We start from the raw sequence: 17,462 nt of genomic DNA, 5'->3' as shown, positions 1-17,462 counted from the left end.
CAAATGTGGGTCCGATATGGCCCGCGGGGTTGTTCTGCCTGACTGGCACATAGTAGCTAAATCATACTGCAAGGAAAACAATTAAGAGCCTTCAATTTTTCGAGGGGGTGCCAGAGGACTGAGTTTTCCGATCAGGTGCATGGACAATTGCACTTTACTCAAATTCCGATCTGCAGTTATATTCATACATTTGCCCTCTGCCATCAAAATGGCGCTTTCAATAGCAGTCAATGAGTTAATCAGGAACCTTCAAATGCCTGCAAACCTACTGGAGGTGATCTAGAAATGCCCCAAAACAAAAAAAGTTCCCAAAAATCAATAAATCATCCAAAATTTATTGGAAGTGATGCAAAATTGCCTGCTATGGGTAATGTTAGATGTCCAATTCACTTCAACTGTGAGTGGATGCCCATCTTTCAGGGCCATTGATGGTCTAGGACGTCCGATACATTTGAATAAAATACCCATTAATTCACATTTAATGAATCTAATTTTAAGACGTTACTTTAATTAATTTTGCGCAATTATGAATCTTCCTTGCAGGATCTTCAGAGAATGTGGATGGTTGATAAGAATGACTATACTTCAGTGTAGTAATAAATGAGGCTTGATCACGTCATTTTTAGAGTCAAAATGGGTAAAAAAAATCGTGTTTTTAAAATGTGTTTATCTATTTTCAAGTAGTAAATCATTGGCTGACATTGACAGCAATAGATATATACATTCAATCTCCCAGTCAAGTTTAAAGGGGCGTCTGTCGCCGTCAATGGGAGTAAAACATGATGCCAGTCTTTACAATTGAAATGGATTTGAGGTCGGAACTGTCATTGGCATTGAAAGAGTTATTTTTTCCAAGATTGTAGACCATCACAATTTCTGGGTGGCAGGGAGGGAGCTTCCTATCTAATGGCAGATTTTTATGAATAATTAAAGCCCTGGAAAGGTGAAATTTGTGAAAAAGTTCTGATTGGCGATACCAATACCGTGGCGATGAAGAGTCATAATAATGAAAGTTTGAAACTTAAGCTTTGCATTTATAAAGAAGATAAGCTTTTCTTTTATTTTACTTAAACTTAAAGCATGTGAATTAACTTGAATGATAGATTATACTCAGATTCAAATTGTAAAACTGTCATTTTGTGGGTAAGGACAGTAAACCTTGCTCTAGGAGGCCTGATTTTAGTACGTAAAATGACTTGGAGTGAGAGGAAAGTATAAAATGATTACAAGATGATCTGCAAAGCAAAAATAATGTTTCAGTATATAAATAAAAATCTCTGCCCCCGCTCCATATAACCTCAAAAATAAACTCCTTTTTTTTACGTCTGATCTTCCTTCTCATTGCTACTTTCCAATGAACCTACAGGTATATCCAATCCATTCTATTTAACCTGCTCTGCCAAACATTATGTTAGCGACCCAGAATATGGATCCTTTTAATTAAAAGTTAAACAGGAGCTCCAAATGTTCTACGGTAAGCACACTGCAGCAAAAAAAGGGTTGGAACCCTTCATAATAACTTTAATACCAGCAGTTTTACTCCTGGGTAATCAATGTGATGATTATTTATACAGTGCTTGGGACCCAGAGGACAATGAAACGTGCAGAAATTTGCACAAAGCACACAAAAGGCCCAGCTCCAAATGGTCAGGCACACAAATACACACGTACACACTCTGTGAAGTTACCCTACCGGTGTGTCTATTGCCTTCAGAGGTAATTACAAGTGCCAAGGAGGAAAATGGGGACAAATCCAGGACAATGCTCAAGGTAGTGCTGTCACAGGCTTGCAGACAAAACCAATAAACATCTTTTTTTGCCCCCTACAACTTTGCAACAGGTCCAAATCGCAAACAAAGGCAAGGAATGCAAAATGACAAAGGTAAAGCGAAAAATAGAGAAGCAAACATACCAGGGCAGGACTTGGATGCACACCTAACACTGACGAAGACACTAGAAGAAATAAACAAGCAACAAGAAGTTAAATACATGCACCCATAGATAAAGAGATATAGGAAACAGGTGGTTGACACATGAGGGTGCAGATGGCTGAGACACGAGTTACACTGGGGGGGGGAAAAAAACAAGAATAAATCAACACAAAACTCCAAAAGAAACACAAAGTACAGTTTTGTAACCTGAAAGCAGTGACACCTCTACTTACAAACCCCTTTAAAGAAAAAAAGGTATTATGGTATTTTGCCATTTAATATACCCAGGTATATTAAATGAATTTTGCTTTTTTTGAGCCTCCTGTTTGTGCACCATTTAATATACCCCTGCCGTTTAATTTACCCAGGTATATTAAACGGCAACTCAGCTTTTTTGGCAAGATTTGTATGGTGTTCATGGGGGCGTAATTATAGATACTTAAGTTTATTAAAATTCCAAGTCAGACTGTATTCAGCAGGAGGTAGTTTTAACCTGAGCAGTAAGTAGTTTTAGTCTGCAAAACGTTGATGCACCCCGTCACTGCATAAAGAGCGCGTAGTGGATTTTACCTTGCCGTTTGTGTGCCGTTTAATATACCCCTACTGTTTATTATACCCCTGCCATTTAATATACTCCTGTCGTTTAATATAGCCCTGCCGTTTAATATACCCGGGAATATTAAATGGTGGGAGGAGGTATAATAACCAGCAAAATACGCAAACTACTGGTCAAACATACAAAAACAAGTTATCAAATCCCCCAAAATGCAGGTCACAATAATACACAATAAAGATTTTGTATGTATTTTGTGTTCAAAAAATCGTGAAACCACTGCATTGATCTTGACATTTTGATTTAAGACGTCATTCTCAGGTTTAACGTAGGGTGCAGGTGATTACCTCCAAGTCAAAAAAATACAGGTAGAGCCCATAGGGTTCATGAATGCGAAGATGGAGGTGACTGGTGTTTGTGTTTCTGTTTCTGCCACACATCACACCCGTGTTGCCTTGCAGCAATGCTGGCCTTGATGGCTGACAGAACCAGATCCACTGCTCAGTGAGGGAATAAATCAAGGAAAACATTACACGCTGAGCAGCGGATTCCTTTCTACTTCTTTATCTATAAAAGCTAACACTTGATTTACGTATTCGAAATCAATGTGCCCTACAAAAAGTTGCACTTTTAAAGCAAAAAATGCACAATGAAAAGGAGAAAAAAACAACACTGTCGTGTGGAATTTTTACTATTCACCAGGGATAAAGACTGTACTGTGCATTAGTGTATTATCAATATAATAGAGATAAAGAGACTAAAAAAAGCACTAGACGTTTAATACATTAGTACCGTGACATACGAGTGCCCTGACATACAAGCAATTTGAGATGAGAGTAAAATTTCTGGCAAATATTTATCTTGAGATACGAGAAAAAATTTGATTTACGAGCAGATAGCAGAGGCTGCTCATAAGAAAATCATGGCCACTGTCTTTCTGGTCGCAACTCTCCCGTGTAAAGTCTATACCAATACTGGGCGGAGCATTGCATTTTTTTCAGATTAGTGTTGAAGGTAAAAATGTATTAATTTATACTTGGCAACAGTTTCTTGTCTTTGGTTGAATTCTAGTAACTCTAAAAGTGCAGAAAGAGAGCCGTCGTGTTGTTTTAGTCTTTGCATTATTTATCTATCTAGCTAAATTTAGATTTTGACACCAGCATTCATTAGGCTCTTAGCAGATATTATCGGAGTAGCATGATGGCTCTTCATTTGTTTTTCTTCTCATCACTTGTGCTAGCAGGCAGACTGGCAGATAAAAGGATGCGGCATCATGCAGAGCTGACATCTGACTAATTCAATGCAGTCATTCAAAGGACAGCCTCCTCTAGTGCACTTTTTTTAATGACGACCTGCTGAGCATCCTCACAGAGGAGTGTGATGATATAAATCGGCAAAATGAAACGTGGTTACGCGTATTAACATGGCAAAAATATGGATAATTCACTCCGGACTCAACAACACACTGCAAACGGATTGTTTTAACACACCGCTCACCTTGCGTCCATCGCCAAACACCGTTCTACATCTAGACCGATCTTTCATCCATCTATCCCGAAGAACTTTTCGTAACATAAAAACAAGTAATGTAAGGACTTTAACCTAGCAAATTGAGTGTTTAGCATGTCTGCCTCATAGTTCTGGTGTCCTGGGTTCGAATCCAGGTCTGTCCACCTGTGTGGGGTTTGCATGTGTGGGTTTTCTCCGGATACTCCAGTTTCCTCCCACATTCTAAATTGCCCCTAGGTAGGAGTGTGAGCTATTATAGTTTTTCTCTTCGTGCCATACGATTGGCTGGCCACCGAATCCCTCCTGGTGCCAGTAGTTATTTTGGATTGGATCCAGCATCCAATGCGACCCTTGTGAGGATCAAGCGGTTCAGAAAATGAATGAGTAAAATTATTTTAAATGTGAAACTTACAGTATTTTCTTGCATAACCACCACCGCATATAAGCTGCAACTAAAAATTGCCTTAAAAATCATTGAATTTTACAATTTCCCTTGTATAAGACGCCCGATTCACAATTTTGGCCTCCGTATTCATGGTTTTAATTGTGAGTACAAATGCGTTACTTTGAAGGGAAAATCTTTTAAAAAATCATCGCACAAGCCACAATATGGCGTTTAGTCTGTCACCTCGCAGTTTCGTTCAAATCTAATTTGTGCGCATATAAGCCGTACCCTCGATCTAGTCATCATTTTTTAGCGACAAATACGGCGTATATGCGGAAAAATATGGTAATGATAATAACATCACGCTTTTCATGCAAAGTTGGTGTGCATTCATTAAACTGAAGTTTCATCCCCCTTGCACAGAGGACAGTGGTAATCAACAGTCATCCCAATCTCAAAAAGAAAACCCCTGGTGTGGGGGTAAAATCGGGCCCTGGGAACGAACTAGTTGAAAAATACGACTCTTCTCACCTTAAAAGCAAACGCTCCCGAAATCATTTCGGGAGCAACTTCATTTGCTAAGGTGAGATAGGAGTCTATGTTCTCTGAGGAAAGTGACCCTTTCCAAAAGTTCCTCTCAGTGCAAAACACTGAGCATTGAATTCCATGGAGAATGAGCCCTTGCTTTACTCATCTCATCTGCTGTCAGACAGGAGGCTGCATCATCAGCAAAGTGCAGCGGCTACAATGACAGCTCCCATCTCAGATTAGTTGCCATGTCTTCCTTTATCCCCTCGCCGGAAAAATAAAGAAATAAAAGCAAACAGCACTAACTTGTTATTCAACACAGGTGAGGCTCACCCACTTCCCCCGGACTCTTTGTCACAGACAATCTCATGGGTATAGATGCTCACAAATGTGCACTGATGCACAATGTCAGGGACAATCGTTTCCACCAGGCAAAGGGCCAAGGGCTGCGTGAGAACTGTAATTTCATCCTATTTTCCACAAAGGTTGCCGTATGGTTGACCTACGTGTGTGTGTGTGTGTGTGTGTGTGTTCGTGTGTGTTTAAAAATGGGATGTGAATATACTGGCAAGTAAGCGAGAGGTTTAATGGAGAGGCAAAACAAAACTGGTCTTTGTGAACAGGGGCAAAAGCAACATAATGGTACGTTAACGTTATGGACTCATAACTTTGATGCTATTTTGTCTGCTCTCCATCTTTTGGTAGTGGGCCGCTAGACAATGCTATAACTCTGTTTGCAAAACAGACTTTGATAGCACATGGTGTCCAGTTTCAACTGCCCGCAGGTTTGGAAACAAATCTGTATTTTAAAGAGTGTTTAACACGGCTGTCATACGGTTCTGTGACCGAGGGTTCAAACTGACCTTTCTGTTCGGACTTTGCATTTTCTTCTGGTGCCTGCAAAGGTTTTTGCAGAGGATGGAACATTTAAAAATGTGGATGCCGTATAATTATTAATATTTTTATTGCTTAATTAGGGGAATTGCAATCATTAATAAGGGGAGCAATTGGCCGAGGTTGACAGGTATTAAAGCATGTATGCTAGGCTAGGGTAATTGTACGCTAAATTAGCATTAGCTATGAGCTATGGCTGGGGACTGATTCGATTTGAGAAAATGAATGAATGAATTTCAAGGAAGAACTGTTTGGAATTGACTGAAAAATGGGCTGGGAGATGGACGGAATTAGATTTTGACAAAAAACAAATGGCCCGGGAATGAGATACATTTTCTTGGAAGTGGAATTAAAAAAATAAAATAAATGAAATAGAAAAATAATAAAAATAGCACTAGGGAGAAATGGACCCAATTTCACTATTTTTTTTAAACCATAGACAGTTGGGTGGATAGATTGAGTTAGATATTTCAAAGTGGGCAATCTGATACAATTTATCTAATTTAATTTGACTTCGCAAATAAACCTGTATGGCAAAAGATGTAAATTGTAATGTTTTTCTGCTCCATTTTTCTCATGATTGTATTCAATATACACCACTTCTCGTTCTTTGAATTACATTGTTATAACTTTTGTAGGGTTGTCATAGCAACACCTCTCGAAGGTCATTTGCACCGGGTTTCGAGGAGGAGCTTTTTTCCTGGATTGACATTATAAAAACACCCAAATTCATTCATTCATTCTTTTTCTGACGGCTTATCCTAACAAGGATTGCGGGGGTGCTGGAGCCTATGCAGCTAAGTCTGGGCACCAAGCTGGACACCCCATTTGGCTGCCAGGTTGCCACGACTCAAAATATTTTTCGAAAGTATTTTCTTCTTCCTGATTATTTCACATGCTCTAGTGTGCCAAATATAATATTAATATGTTCAAGAGTAGAATTTTTTTTGCACTATAGGTCGCACCAGACAAATAATGCACAATGAAGAGGAAAAAATACGTTAATCGCACTGGAGTATAAATTGGAGATTAATTATTTATTTTATGGGAAACCAAAGAAAATAACCGCAAGTCTTAAGAATATAAAAATGAAAAACAAACGGCTATGTAACTTATGTTACTTGTTCATACAGCTTTGTTTTACACGATTCACATTTGGAATTAAAGTGGGAAAATGTTGAGTTTTCCTTTGCAAAACACTGCGGAGCATGTGATCAGACAAACCACACCTATCGCACTGTAAAAAATGAATACAAGCAGTCTAAGGTTTTCACTGAAAGGTGTTGAATTTGCAAATTCTCTCCAGATCTGTGTATGCGAGGGAGAAAACAAATCAGTGTAAATTCATATTATTACTTAAAAAAAAGACCTTGAGTGGTATCAGTGAGCAGAGATAAAGAAATACATATAAGGCACACCCAAAATATGTATTAAAGTGCAATTTATACCCTGGAAAATATGGTAATCTATCTGAAGCATTAGCATGGTTTTTGCCCGAATTCCGTTTCATTACATATTTCCAAACAAACATGTCCCAAACAAGTTTTTAACAAAATGGCAGTCACATTGTGGATAACATGTAGAGGGGTGAATACGTGGATTTTACTGTACAATAGAAGACGGAACAAAAATAACAAACACTAGGTTAATGAGCGCCTCTTAAATGAATACAGCAACTCTGATTAGCTGATGGTAAGCAGGGAGTAAGGTATGCTATCATCAAGTGGCAGGCCAGTTGCCCAAGCCATTTATTAACACGGCTGCTACCTGTAATCTGCTTTCAGGCAACAATGTCGTGAGCTTTGGTGCTATTAAAGTCAAAGAGGGGAGTGACTATTTCACAGGATGTTATTGTTCACTCTTTCCGTCAGAGGCTGGGAAGGAGGAGGTGTATCTGGTAACTGTGCTAAGCAGAAAAGCCTTATGGGGGGACTCAGAGTCAAGATGGTGAATATGTGCCAGGAGATATTGGGCTTTGTCTCCTTATGCTTGACAGAGAGCAAAGCCGCAATATGCACGGCAAACAACTCGGCTCAAAGCTTTTTGAAGAAAAATGAAGATCATAAGGCGTTTGTTTTGATCAAAGCCAGGTCCCTCTGTCGTCTACTGATAGCAAGTATTTTTGGAGAGAAAAAAAAAGCATTTTTTTTGTCAGTTTAGCCTTCTTTTCTTTTTAAGTCAATGAACATGGATTGTTATGTATGGAAGTACACATTCCTGTTTTAAAATCACATGATCATAGATTTGTTTTGCTCACTAATCTTGTGTTTCATTCATTTTTTTTGTACTGCTTATCTTCACAAGAGTTTCATCAGCTGCTGGAGACTATGATAGGATGTGGGAGGACGCCAGCCGACCTGGAGAAAACCCACTTAAACCCGTGGGACAACATTCAAACTCCACATAGGAAAGCCGGCACTGAGCTGGGATTGAACCCTCGATCTCGGAACTGCGAGGCCGATGCGCTAACCACCCCATGGCACAAATTTTGTCAAAGAATAACATTAAAACTATCGTGCAGATACATTTCTATTTGCAGAATTGGACTCCACTTACTATTTCATTTTTTTATGTTTTTATGCAGAATGGACACAACTAAAGACGAAGCGGACAGGAAGAGGGAAGACAGGACAGATTAGGGTGTGCCAAGTACAAATTTGTGCACAATGTTACTGCCATTTTTTCTTAAAAAGAAGACAAATATTAAAATGTAGCAATATTTAATATCGCTTTGTTCTTATGCAGGGGTCTAACAATATATTGATATAGCTATACATTGCAATACTTTGAATCCCGAATTGGATATTGATATTGTTGGAGTTATTGTGGTTAACTGATGATCTCAATAATGTTATGTCCTGTCATTAATGCTGAGTGGAGCCATTTTGACTGAGTGAAGTCTAAAGCTTAGGCCAGCCATTTTGGCTCCATTTTGAAATTGATCTTTCCTTGGTCATGTGACGTGAATGAATGGGACTTGCCAGTTTGAGAGCTCAGAATTCCTCATGACTCTGAGGTTTTTCCAAAATGACCACACTTTGCCTGAGTGTTTCTGGTTAGTTAGATTAGACAAGTTACCTTAACTTCTAGTCTAACAGATATATTACTTTTAAAAGGTATAGAAACAAGTTGAGATGGAGATTTTCTACTTCCATTGGCCATTTCCAACAAGTTATCAATGAGTTTTTGGCCCTGGTCAGCAGATTTAGCCAAGGATTACAGTAGCTCATTTAAAACTTGACACATTGACGGATGGTTAAGAACAGATGCAATGCGTCTTAAAACCGATTACTACTTTCGAGTGACCCAGCGTTAATCTAACTTTTGTCAAGTTTTCCATCCCCCCCAAAAAGGGAGGGTATCGTTGTTTTAATCCCTTAAGGCTAGTATCTTTTTCCCGTTGCATTCAATCTAAGATCCTTAGGCAGTTATAATTCAATCAATAATTAAAAATCTTCCTCTGGCATTCACTCCTAAATAAATTGCTGTCAATGGCAATTTGATATCTGCAGGCCTAACCTTTAGCAACTTCACCCAGAGGGTGGAATTATGAAAGGGATACATTGTCCTTGGCGTGTCTTTATTCAAACTATCTATAGTCAAGTGCATCTCATTTGAATGGATGCCCACAGTACAAAAAAAAGTTTAAAAAGTAAAATTTTCCCGACTAATAATCGTACTTTCCATAGTTTGGCAGGGTTTGCGACTTATGTTTTTTTTTTTCTCCTCCTGACCATGGAAAGCCTGTTATGTTTTTTTCTTTAGGCTATATATGGTTGTTTACAGATGCCTTTTTATCCTGTTCTCCCTTTTACTATTGTTATTTTAACCCTTTGACTGCCTCAAGCACATTTTCGCAAAAGTTCAAACGGTCTCATGACAGGCCTAGAGAGAAAATTTCTTCCAATTGGCCATATTTCTTTTTTAAGTTAGCGCCATGCTCTCAACACGCTGTAGGAAGAAATCAATTAATGTTTGGAGTCCATTAGATGCTGCCACAAGAGATAATCGAACTCTGCAAAACATGTCTTCGAATGTAAACAAAAAACGAAGGCGGACGAACATTTTTGTGAACTTTTTTTCGGGTTCCAAACTCCAAGTAGTTCTAATTTTTCAAGAACAAACATTCATAATAGATAGAAAGCTAATATTGGTGTATTTTAGCGAGGAATGTTCTCTACAACATCAGAAAATGATGCAAAGAAGGAAACAAGATCTTTATACTATGTAAAGTAAAGTAAAGTAAAGTAAAATGCAATTTTTTCGGAAGCGTGAATACTCCTAGCGTCATATTGTTGTGTTGGTTTAATATTGGTTTTGTCAACCCACAATGGCTGGAGGAGAAGAAATGGATTTGTTTGCAGATTTACTGTCAAAGCCATTTTAAAGAAAAAAAGCTGGACTTCATTAAGAAAGGTCGGACAACTCCGAAGCAAGCAAGCCTGTCACAACCAGGAACAAACATTTTCAGCACTAAATCGGATAAAAACATATGCCAGAAATACGACAGGGAAGGCTCGACTTTTTGGTGAGTAAAATATGCCTATATTCCTAAATAATATTGCAATTGTATGAGGTTATTATAGATTTTTTTTGTGTCGCAGCTGTAGTTGAAGTTGAGGTTTTATAGCCATAAAATAGTTTTTGAGGGTTGGATAGATTCAAACATAGCTGAAGGCGTCGGTATGAAATTCACGGCTCGCCACAGTTTGTCACTCTTCACTGTGTATTCCTTGGCTAGTGCACCTGAACAGTTTTTTTTTATCTTACTCTATTCAATCAAATCACAAATCAGAAAGAAAATAACATCCAGGCCACATATAAACCTTTTGCCTATCGTATGCCTGAAAAGTAAAAAAAAAAGAAGTAATTAAGTTCCACCGCTCTAGAACATTAAAACTCCTTCAACTCACCCAACAGTTCATTCTAAGAAAATAGCAATGTAATATCTTTATGAATTAGTTTTCTGACCCGTCTTTGTTCTGTATCTGTCATTCTGGCGGTCCGACAAAATAATACTCTCTTCTCCGGGGGATTTATCAGCAATCTCGTTTCACTTTGGGCACAAAAAGTCTTTGTGGAAGTGAACACGCTCTTCTGGGAATGACCTTAAATATCGGTTTGTGACCTTTATTTGCTCACTTGTTAAATAATCTGCATGTAGTGGGTGGGGGCTTCTAAAATAACATTGGCAGTGCCGTGATGTGTTTTTTAATTTGTATTGTATTTTATTATCTTTTTTTTAACTTAAAATGTTTAATCATGAAAATGGATAAAAAATAATCATACAAAAGAACATCATTAGTTCAGATTTGGCAACCACCGTGTCCTCGGTTGTCAGATTTGAACTAATAATGTTCTTTTGCATTATTGAGTAATCATAAATTCAAAAAAGATAATACATTTCAATTCAAATTCGATTATTTTTGATATAAAAGATTAAAAGAGTGATTATTTATAACCACTCTAACACAAAACTTCAATTTGGTAATTGTGTGTGATTAAACAATAAGGTGTGTTTTGGAATTATCTTTTTTGAACTCATGAAAATGGATAAAAACTAATACTACAAAAGAACATTATTAATTCAAATCTGGCAACCACCGTGTCCGCCAGATCGAGGCTAAGATTTACTAAATGGCCCTGGTAAGGGTTAACAATATGTCCTTTTGTCAGTCAGGCTTCCTTGCCACATTGCTTTTGATCCATTCATCACTTGACTGCACTCGCCTCGGTTTGCATGAAACTGGGAGGGCTGATGGCGCCACCCTGATGACACATATTGATTGCCCGCAAGTCGAGTCTACGCAAATGGCTAGATGACAGACGGAGAGTTAATCAGAGCCGTGACACCAGATCAGATCAGTTCTTATCATTGAAACAGCTTTCCCCATCCTTCAAAAAGCAAAAAGACCACGGCTTGCTTGCTGTCCTGGATATCGGATATGGAAAATAAGCTGCGTCATCAGCAGAACATTCTAAAGCTGGTAGAGACTTCCTAGTAGTTTGAATGGGCACACTTGTGCTATTCTGAAGATGTCTAACAAGCAGATCACTGTAAATCTGTCCATCTCTTTCAGCTTTTCCACTCAGCAAAGCAGTGGATTTACATGATACATTTGGCACGCAGATTTTTTGAAAGTAAAACCCATCCCACTCCCATTGTACTCCCGTTTTATTTTTAATTACACCTTTAAGTTAGTCATTAGGGAATCAATCCCACACCTGCCCTCAGTGAAGTCAGGCGAGTGAAACACTACACCATCACGATTTATGCAGTTAAAATCAAATTGACATTGAGGCAATGACATTGAAATTGAGGTTTGCATTGTTTTGTGGCGTTATTTCACGTTTTGGTTGTTCCTAGCGGAGGCCAGTTTAGGTTGTCCCCTCTCTGCTGACCATATTTAGCAAAGATCGGCTCCAGCACCCTTACGACCCTTGTGAGTATATGCAATACAGAATATGAATGAATGGAAAAATAATCAATTTAAAGATTTTGTTGTTTTCGACCCGTTCTTGGATCGTTTGGTAATTTCATGGTCTCCTAGAAGGGAGGACTATATAACAAAATTAACTTGGCACATATCTTATTTTTTATACGCTACTTATAAAATAGTGACACCCTTAATTTTCACTCGCTTCAAATATTCCAATAACAGACTTTCCAACAAGTTGCTTCAGTTTCGGTTCTCCAAGTTGTTTGACACAGGTGATAATCACCAATTATTTACGATTTCCGCTCCAATTTATTCTTCTTACCGTAGCATCCAATCACAGGACTCATAAAAAATTTGACTCCCACCCTGCCCGAGTCCCGTGACCAGTGGGATTTCCCCAAATAATTCATGCTCTACTCTTGAGCTCTCACCCGGCTAAGCTGCTTCACTAACAAAAAACAGTAATTTACAACTAAGCTCCTTTTCAGGTTTAAGGCATAAATTCATGTAAAACGTAGGCCACACATAAAGATAACTATAACAATATTAAGCCTGATTTCCCCCCATAAAAATTGAAGCCAGTCAAGGCTTATATACTGTAATCCCTCTTCATCACCAGTACTGGATTGTCTTTTCCACAATATCTCATATTATTTTTTACAGGTTTTAGACTATTTTCCAGTGTAATTCCACTGCTGTCACTGCGGTCGACAATGGAATCTCACAAACGCTGTAAACGTGACTAAAGGGAACAAAGTAAAATGGTATTTTACCTCACCCTTGTTTTTGGAAGGTTACTGAATGCATTCCTGCTTTTTATATCCAGCTATAACCCCTGTATTCCTTATAAATGGAGTGAAGGCCAAACTGCGCTTTCAATGACAGGCCATCCAAAACTGAACTAAAAGTGGAACTGCTGCTGATAAACAGAGAAGCAATTCATAGAGTTGAGTATTTTAGGGCTGCAGAATATGTACTATAGCAACAGCAGAGCATCTGGCAATCTCAAAGCAATTTACCACATCTATTATATATGACCTTCATGGGAAAAAATGAATGCACCAAGTATATACTGTATTTTTTTGCAAATTAGCAGCCTCCACGTATAAGCCATACTCTTAAAATTGCCTTGAAATTGCCTTAAAATCCTTGAATTTTACAATTTCTCTCTTACAAGACACCCCAACGACTCACAACTTTCATTTCCGGCCACATTGTCTTCCATTATGACGTTTCGACTTTGTTACCCTGCAGTTTCGTGCATGTCAAGTCTAATTTGTGCTCATCTAAGCCATAACCTCGATTTAGTCATCAATTTTTGTGACAAATATTGGAGAAAATACAGTATGTGCAAATCCAAACCTCTGATAATGGAAGAAATATGTTGAAATCCAAATGATGACACCACTGGCGAGTGTAGTCATTGGATGACGAATGTTATGTCACGTGTGTTTAAATGCTGATCCACTCAAAATAGGTCAAAGGTAGCAGCAAAATATCTCACTATCTCTCATAAATCTCACTAAATTCAAGATTAACCGAGGCCATCTGGATTAATGCCGAAATGGGTAAAACAAGATCAGTTTTACAAAAAAACGTATTTGAAAAAAATCCCGTACAAAAGTTGTTATACTGCATAAACAATTTGAAATGACCAAAAAAAAAAATACTCGACAGGTATAATTTAATATTATTTGGATGTTTAAAAACATTTCTGTACAATTGTTGACATCCAGAAGGTAAAATGTATGACTACAGTTATTGTTTTATGTTGTAATACTTGCATTCTATCTACATATCCTTCCTTTTCTTCCAAATCACAGTCTTTCAGTTCAACTTGTTTTATTTCTGCGGTAGTTTCTTTTTAAATAGCGTTAATTCAGAACGGGGAACACCAATCCAAGGGGAAAGTTTTGGGTGCCATTTTTAATCTTTTGTTGAACTGAGGCTGAACTCCTCTTCCGACAATTGGGACGGGCATGATTGCTCATGAGAGAGGCTAAGAAAGAACCAATGTTGGGCCAATATCTCAGTGCTCTTCTGTTTTCTTTTTTCTCTCTTCCTTTGTCATGCCGAAAAGATAATAGTTAATTTCTACTCTGTGTATCAGACCATTTCTATCCACAGTGTTTATCTTGTCCTAAATTTGGAAGTTTATATAACAGAAACCAGCATCAGATATTATTTAGCGTTGCCTTAAAGCTTCACTTCAATGTCGTGAAAGATAGTTTTGTAGACGTTTGAGCAAACCTGAATAATTACAAACAATAGATTCCCAGAATGATTAATGATATGCAAAGGATTGCTTATTTTGGAGCCCCAAAAGACTAGAAACGAGCAAAATACAAAGGGTCTTTTATCAGATTTTCTTGACAGATTTGGGCTGTACGCAGAGGCTCGGGCGAATAATATCCTTTACTCGGTGGTCATCTCGTGTGGAGGGATTTTCAAGCAAATCAGTGTTGCGCTGTGGGCATTATTCTCAGGGAGTTTTAACAAATCCAACCACTGATTTAGCCTTAAGTTGTATTTTTTTTTATGCTTAAAAAGCTCACGAAAGATAATGATAAACATCAAACCATCCTTAGCAAGGAAAGACAATGCAAATGTATTTGTATTGCAAATTTTAACACAAGGTGGTTCAAATTGCTGTCAAAATTCCTCAAAACACATAAAATTATACATAAATGTCATAATAAATCATGGAGGAAACAAAGACAAACATTCATGTTTATCTTCATAAGGGTCGCAGGGGTGGTGGAGCCTATTCCAGATAATTTTGGAGAAACCTGAATAGGTAGACAGCCAATCGCAGGGCATAATGAGACAAACAACCTACTCTACTCAAACGTTGGGGCATTTAAGATGAAATAATGAATAAAATCATTAAAGAAATAATAATAATAAAAAACAACAGCTGGAATTTTTGGAATGTGTTTTAATGTGTTATGTATCTAAATTGGCCTTCTGCACAATTTTTCTATTAATATTCAATTATGGAAAATGAAATCAAGACAAGGCAGCCGGGTGGGGGGATTGGTTAGCAAATCAGCCTCCCAGTGGGGTCCTGGGTTCAAATCCAGGTTGGTTTGCATATTCTCCCCGGGGCTGAGTGGGTTTTCTCCGGATACTCTGGTTTCCTCCCACGTTTCAAAGACATTCAAGGGAGGCTGATTGGACAGTCTAAATTGCCCCTAGTTAGGAGTGATTGGTTGTCTGTCTCCTTGTGCTATGCGATTGGCTGGCCACCATTTCAGGAAGTCCCCTACCTTATTCTGAGGGCAAATAACTGCAAAAAGTTTTTAGCAATACAATGCATTTTTGCTTATTTAGACCTGTCAGGAGGCTCTTTTAATGTTGGCAAAATGTGCCTGAGGCAGTCAAATGGTTAAAGTTCTCTGGACAAGTGTAACTTGAAATGTCACAGTCTGCCAAGGTTCACCAAATGAAAGTTCGCCACCCAATAATCAGTAAATGCGCACTAGCACAATAATCAAATGTCACCTACTTCATATAGCTACCATACTGATTTATTCTATTATGCTCGTGTTCTGTTCTTTGTCAACTAATGATGGGTCTAGGAAGGTGCTTTCTTTTTTATGCATGTGCTGTCTTTTCACAGTTGATTAATGGACTTTTCATGCTGAGCATACTGCAATCACCAACCACTGTGTGGGTTGAAAAAAAAAAGTACGGCTTTACATTTGTTCATGCGCTTGTATTCACCTGAGGTTGGATCATTTTGGAATGTGCTTAACCAACGAATATAATGTTTTTGACCGCCTCCAGCTACATGTCCTCTTCCCCACTGCAAGTTTTTTAGTCCCCCAATCATCCCAATCGTCATTTCTCAGAAAGGCCCAGAGCGGGGCAAATTGACTCTTTTAATAAAGATGTCATTTTAACTTTAGAGAGGTCATTATTGTCTCCAAAGGAAAAAATAATATAGCAGTACTGTGATTTTTCTTTCAAGGATGAAGCATCTCTGCAAGATTATTTAAATTAAGGCACCTTAAAATGGCATTTATATTTAAAGTAGATCAGCATATTATAATAGTAATGCATTCTTGTCCGGAGTGAGGTTTCATATTTCCGGACAATGTTTATTATTATCATGAATGTTCCCAGATGTTGATGATGATTAAACAGCGTGAAAAAATCTTTTCCTGATGACCAATCAAATGATGACACATGTTTGTAATTGTTTTTTGGAGCAATAAAAATAGATAACGGGTTGATAGATATATAAAATGTCAATCATTATGGTAGTTAATGTAATATTTTCATATCAGTACAAATGTGTAAATTTATACATATAGAATACAATGTTAATACAAAGCTAAGGTAACAACAACAAAAGAGATGCACATTAATTACGGCCTGATGGAACAATTGAAAATATATGTAAAAATTCATAAGACTTACCTTGTGGGATGTCATTGAAGGTGATCGATGTTTTTTTAATTTAAACTGGGAGAACTGGTCCTGAATGGTCATGTTTCAGCACCATAGAGCGCCCTGCAAGGGTACAAAAAAAATATGGTAATAATAATTCAGGCATGATATCTTTTGCCAGGATCTAACATCAGAGCATTGTTTCTTTGTCCTTTTGTCTCAGGGTAAAGCATTAAGAGAATCTGTCACATTCTACTGCCACATTAAAATATATATCTATATATATATATTTTCTGTATTTCCTTACTTAGTTCATCCTGACAGTTTATGCCAACTTCGCACAGTGTTCTCAGTGGCCACCGCAATGGGACCAAATTATACTTGATCATTTTCCTACTTGTCAAAGAATTCTTCCTTTGTGTTTTCTGTCTCTGCATCTACATTCCTTGTGATGCTACTTTTGAAAAAGAAGAGACAGCTTTTGCGTGGCCATGTATTTCTCATTTATTATGATTATAATGGTTAACTTTAAAGAATTCACTAGACTAAAGGACCACTATTGGTATTGTTGAAAACTGCTGTATTTTATGTCAAAATAGAAGCTGTAGCCCAGCTTGTAGACTGATATCCATTTGGGTAAAGGGTCATTAGTTCAAGTGGGAATGTAAATGGAAACATTTGACATGTCCAATCAAATTGCTGCCGAATATAGCCACGGTTCCTTAGTTCAATATGCCAGTTTTTTACCAAACAAAATCAAAACTTTGAAAAACATGAATACATTTAAAAAATAATTAAATACCAGGCGGCCCGGCGGATGAGTGGTT

The 17,462-nt window shown here is 37.8% G+C and overlaps 1 protein-coding gene across 2 annotated transcripts in view; it reads right to left on the bottom strand.

Moving 5' to 3' along the window:
* The window catches only part of slitrk6 (SLIT and NTRK-like family, member 6), a 77,545-nt gene extending 60,804 nt beyond the window's left edge, over nt 1-16,741 (bottom strand). The window contains exon 1 of one of the 2 annotated variants that reach the window (XM_077726642.1): nt 16,666-16,741. The gene's annotated coding sequence lies outside the window, so the exon portion shown is untranslated. Of the gene's footprint in view, nt 1-1,912; nt 1,957-16,665 lie in introns of those variants that run through there. The other variant, XM_077726634.1, reaches the window with a different exon arrangement.
* Nucleotides 16,742-17,462: the final 721 nt, after the last annotated feature.

This window comes from Stigmatopora nigra, chromosome 1 (genome assembly GCF_051989575.1).
Source record: "Stigmatopora nigra isolate UIUO_SnigA chromosome 1, RoL_Snig_1.1, whole genome shotgun sequence".
Classification (NCBI taxonomy): Eukaryota; Metazoa; Chordata; class Actinopteri; order Syngnathiformes; family Syngnathidae; genus Stigmatopora; species Stigmatopora nigra.
Note: the sequence above shows the minus strand (reverse complement) of the source record. Positions and strands in the feature narration are given on the sequence as shown.